This window comes from Phalangium opilio, unplaced genomic scaffold (genome assembly GCF_054372755.1).
Source record: "Phalangium opilio isolate 3A_F unplaced genomic scaffold, DU_Popi_V2 ptg000056l_1, whole genome shotgun sequence".
Taxonomy (NCBI): Eukaryota; Metazoa; Arthropoda; class Arachnida; order Opiliones; family Phalangiidae; genus Phalangium; species Phalangium opilio.
Window position 1 is genome coordinate 5,547,172 of NW_028324175.1, and position 6,004 is coordinate 5,553,175.

The following is a 6,004-nucleotide window of genomic DNA, read 5'->3' on the forward strand; positions in this document are numbered from 1 at the left end:
TGGGATATCCTCCCTCTCGCCAAGAGGCTCCGCAACGTCAGACCAAGTCCGAGTTCACTACACGCGGCAGGCTAACTAATAGCGTTTTCCTTTGGGTCCTCGCGGAGCGCTCCCAAGGAGCAATAAAAATTGTAGTAGTAGTTTCCAGCTTCGTTAAAGACTGTTTTTGAATAATAGGATCTCCTAGTTTTATTCCTTCATGGGAGCGCTCCGCGAGGACCCAAAGGAAAACGCTATAACTCGCACCAAAATCCCTTCGATATGTTTTTTAACACCAGATATCAGATTAAATTCCCAAAAAATTCAAAAAGATTTCAATGGAAATTGCAAACATTTTTACCCGAGATTACACGCATGGTTTTACCGAGTAAAGTTAAATTTGAAATAAAGGCCTATTAGTAATTAGTGTATGAATAGAAGACAAATAATAAAAATAATAATAATAAATTAATTCTCCTTTGAATCCTTTTCGGGGCGTATATTTGAGCACGGTACCCTTCCTGGGGCACATTTACATGAACCACCGCATTCTTTCCCCAAAGCTCTACATGGGCACCCGCCACGTGGGCCTCTGTTTCCCAATTCTCCTATAATTGCTGCTCAGGTACAAGCATTTCTGCAATCACAACTATTGCACTGCAAAATCGCTTTTACCACTTCAACAGGGATGTCTTCAATGTTATCATAAGGACATTATCTCTCTCTAAGGGCCCAAGATTCTATGTTACGGTTGAAATGTATGTATGTCCGATTTGGTCAGCCATCCGTCTCATCTCAAGTGGTATAATAATTGTATAGCCTAAAGAGAGGCCGAGCGCATTCGCTGCAGAGTAACCCGGCATTGAACATTTTTCCCTCCTTCAAAGATTTCTCACGACATCTCTTCGTGATTTTTGCTAAGCGCGAATTTACCTCTTGTGTCTGAGAGAGCTGGGGGGTTCTGGAAATTCTCTTACTTATTTGGACAGAGTGACCCGAGTCAAAGAAGATACACGCCCCAGGAATGGAAACTGTAGCTTCCTCTAGTGTAAATTTTTGTCTCTCCCCTCCTAGTACGCTCCAAAGGCAGGCTCGGTCGACCGAGGTATTTCCGGCTACATCGAACTTGCATAGACCGGAAGTTCCTTGTCAACCCAACCCCGAGACATACCTTCCATTCCTGGAGCGTATATTTTCTTTGCCCGAGTCTAGTGACTGAAAAGCAGCGAATGAGACAACTCAGGAGTAAAAAAATTCTTACTCTTTTTACCATTGAAAATTTGAACAATAAAAAATAAAGGAAAGTTTTTGGTTTCCCTTTACTTAGACCGAACCTAAGCCCTCAAAATAATCTAATAGGCGTGACCTTTATGCATTTTACCACCAACATAGCATAAACCATAGAGAATTTATAGGAGTAGTAACGCCTAAACTTGGGACCTTTTGATGAATGTGCTTGGGAGTACTGCCTACTATACTTCTGTTGATGAGAAGATGCCTATACAATCATAATTAGGGCTGGTGATACTCTATAGAAAAACAAGTAGTCCGCTCATCTGCTCTTGAACACGACTATAGCAAGGCGGAACTGAAAGCTATGCTGTTTAGTCCTCCTTATATTTATTCTCAATGATTCGAAGTTCGAAGAAATGCCCTAGGGAAGCTTTTTTTTTTTTTTTTTTCAAGTGCAGGGCAGTATGGAAAGTTTTGGAGGGCAATACCACCGTGAAAACGGGATTAGGGGGTAGTGAAACTGCACGTGTCAAAAAATAGAGTGGGGGAGGGGTAAATTCTTTCGGTTTTGGATGGGGGGACTAAAATAGAGATGATGAAGGGGTTCATGATGATTTTCCCCGTTTTTTTTCTGAGGGCGCTACTTGACGGCAGGGCAAAATTTCTAGTTTTTGAAACTATGTCCTGACTAGAAATTCGGTGATCCTGTGCCTTTAAAATGGCTTCACAAAGCACCCGACCCCACGGGCAAATTCGCTCGATGGAACGCCCACTTACAAACTTTCGATTTCGAAATCCATCACGTCCCTGGCAAAAGTAATTCGGTAGCAGATGCTCTTTCCCGAATTCCGGAAGACACTGTCGAACCAAGTCTGCCACCGACAGGCCACGTAACGGCCTTATCTAGCATTAATCCTGATAAGCGCCTAGTCCTCTATGAGGATAAAGAAATTATTGAATCCCAAAATAGTGACCCAAAATTAGGCCCACTTATTGTTTATCTACTCGACGGTCAATTACCCAAGGAAAAATCCTTGGAAGACTGGGTAAAGAAGATAGCCCCGTTATGTGAGATTCGCAATAACATATTGTATAAGGATACGGGTAAAACAACCCATGGGTGGGACTCCTTTAAAATTCTGGTTCCCGACGCCTTAAAGGCTCGAATTTTGTACATGAACCACGACCTCCCGTCCGCTGGACATTTTGGTTCCAGGAAAACCCTTAAACGCGTACAAAGTCAGTTCACTTGGGACGGCATTACACTCGATGTCGTCAAATATTGCAAGTCCTGCTCTGTTTGTCAAAAGCACAAAAGCCCTCGCCAATTACCGGCAGGCTTAATGAAATGTAGCGATGTATCGGAACCATTTTCCGCCATCTCCATAGACCTCAAAGGTCCGTACTGCCGTAGCAAACGCGGTTTTAAATATATTCTCGTAGTGGCCGATTACCTTACAAAATGGGTAGAAGTATTTCCCCTTAGATCAGCTACAACCAAACCGATAATTAATCATTTAGTTAATGACGTATTCACTCGCTTCGGACTGCCATCCTCAGTTACCAGTGATAATGGTAAACAGTTTTGCGGAAAACTATTCCGTGGGGTATTTCAACAGTTGGGAATTAGACAACGTTTTACGTCTTTATATCATGCCCAAGAAAACCCCACCGAAAGGTTTAATCAAGTCCTTGGGACAATGATCGCCTCCTTTGTTAGTGATAATCACAAAGACTGGGATGAGCAGTTGCAACAATACGCAATGGCGATCCGAAGTGCGGTGAACGAGTCCACCGGCTATAGTCCGGCCGAACTGATGTTCGGTCGCGAATTACGCACAGCTTGTAGTTTAATCACTCCAAAGAACCCAAATGATTACTTGGATCCAGAAACGGAGATGAGTTATGGCCTGACCTTACTTCCAAAGGTTCAAAAGGCATTAGAGAGCGCGTACGCTAACATTAAAAAGGCCCAAGTTCGTCAGAAAGCGAACTATGATAAGAAGCACAGAGCTTTTGAATTAGAAGAAGGAGATTTGGTTCTGAACCGAACCCACCACCTTTCTCACGCCGCAGATAATTTCGTAGCCAAATTAGCAGAACGTTATGCAGGTCCTTATAGAATAGCGCAGAAGCATAGCGCGAGAACGTATAGGTTAGAACATATGAAGACGAAGAAACTGCTCTTCGGAACATACCATATTTCGCAATTAAAACCCTTTACGGATAGGACAGACTTAATTCTTCAAGATAAGGATTTTGATAGTTTTGATAGTTCCCCTGATAACACCCATGAAAGTGCGCAAGACGACGATAACATGGTATCAGAAAGTTTCACTGGTCGAGTTTTGCGACCGAGGGATGCCCTAACTGGAAGGGTCAGAACTCATTAATTTTAATAATTTATGCTAGCACCCCGTTAATTTGTAATATATTTTTTTTGCGCAACATTTTTTTTTACCTTTTAGTTATTTATTGGGCCCATGTACATATCGAGATCTCGTTTAGTTTATTTGTTTCCCCACCAATTTATTTTTGTTATTTCTGACGTTCTCATTTTCTTGTTTTGATATTAGTTCGAACGGGGACGTTCGAAGCCAGTCTGGGGGGAGTTGTAACGACATTTTATTTATCTAACTAGAAATTCATTATACCTTTAAATTTATTTCACTATCCCTTTAAAATACTTATTTTCTCAGATCATCCACAGCTTATTTTAAATAAATTCCCCTTTGACCCCTTTCTATGAAAGCCTTAACGCTGGTCGTGGGTCGTAATAGAAAGGTCATATACCCTTAGCTAGCATTCTTTAGGCCAAGAGAATAGCGATGCTACCTCAAAATTACAATCCGTGAAGTTACACCCCTATTTTTATCTACTGGTATAAAGCGTCTCCATAGAAACCCATGCCTTCTTACAAATATATAAGTCATTGAGAGTTACCAAGTATATTGTTGTAAATAGTTTAAATATTGTATATACTCAAAATACCGAACAAAGTGTACATAGAATTCTTTAATAAGCGCGAAGAAGAGTTTCACCCGCGGTACCCGATGTACGAAAGACAGGACCGATAAACTTGGACGCCGTCACCATCGTCTAAAACCTTCGCCCGATGGAAACCATCCCATCTATATATACCGTTCGTTCGTCCCTTGGGACCGTGCCTCGCGAAAAGGACGCTTAATAAGACTTCCCGGGTAAAATAGTAGTATAATATACCCTGTTACAACATCGGTTGTCAGCACGCGTAAAGCTAGGTCTCTATGTAACGTAGCTTTGTACGTGCTATCAAGAGACAATAAACTTCAGGATTTTCAGGATTTAAAATATCCGCGAGTTTTTTGGCTCGAGTGCACGGACCTTAGTTTCAAATACGTGTGAAATTGCCTACACGTATTTGAAACTAAGGCGCGGATATTTTAAATCCTGAAGATCCTGAAGTTTTCCGTCTCTTGTCGGCACTTACAAAACTAGGTTACATAGAGATCTAGCTTTGCGCTTGCTAACAACCGATGCTGTAACAGAGTACATAATAGAATAAGCTGTCGTTCGAGATAGGGAGTTGCATATCCTGTAGAGTGAAAACAAATTTCCTCACGCGCATTCTTTATCCATGTAGAAACTTTGGTAACGGGAGCGACTTCCGATTTTTTACACTAAATCGGTGGATCACAGCCCATTCCATCACGCTTATGCTGCACGCTCTAAAGAAGCCCGTTTAACAATTTCTTGAAATTTTAATGAAATGTGCCAGATGTGCAGAGTAAGGTTTTTTATTTATGCGCGAAGTTTCAAAAGTTTCTCTTTTATAGTTTCATTGCAAAAAAAAAAAAAAAAATTAAAACCAAAATTAGCCATAATTAAAGGGCTTAGTCTTCAAACGGTTTAAATATGCACGATAATTTAAAACCCTTCAATATGCCTCTCCCTTAAATTTCAAGATATTCGAACCAGTGATACCGAAAAAAAAAACATTTAAACCGTTTGAAGACTAAGCTTGCCCTTTAATTGTGGCTAATTTTCGTTTTAATTTTTTTACAACAAAACTATAAAAGACGAACTTTTGAAACTTTGCACAAAAATAACAAACCTTATTTTGTATATCTCATTAAAATTTAAAGATATTTGAACTAGTATTTTCAAAATTAGGGCCAAAAAACGGTGTTCTTTTCATTAACGGCCATGTGACCCTTTGATTTTTTGGGTTAAAATGTGTGATAAGCGTTTTGAGGCCAATCGAACGCGCGTGCAACCAAAAACTCAAAAACAGCTTTTCCTACATTCACTTTATATGTTTTACTTTCAAATCCTATAGGTTCTTCTATTATTTCCATAATAAATTAAATTCCACAACGACCGGCCTAAGAACCGTTAGAAAATAAAACCGCCCGCGCACGAACATACACAACACGTTTGATTAAAAAAAGAATTTAGGAAGTGAGAGCGGGAAAACCGACTTGGTAAGAAGTTGAAAGAACACGTGCGACGGATTTGCTCCACCTCTCAACTCCTCATATTAACCACGACTTTTAGCCCAACACCCTCAAAATACAGAATAGACTCGCCTTCTAGTCCAGCTAGCAAAGATTATTAGCAAGTGCGAACTTAGCTAAAAAAGAGGGCCATATAGATTATGGCACCATCTGTGTTGAAAAAGTGAACTAAATTTTCTATTTTTGAAAAAATAGGGTGTGATACTGTGCCTTTAAAGCGCTATGGTCAGTGTATATGTCAAATTTAGTTCCCTCTACGTAAGGTCTAAAGGTGTCTACTCCGAACTTGACTGCTA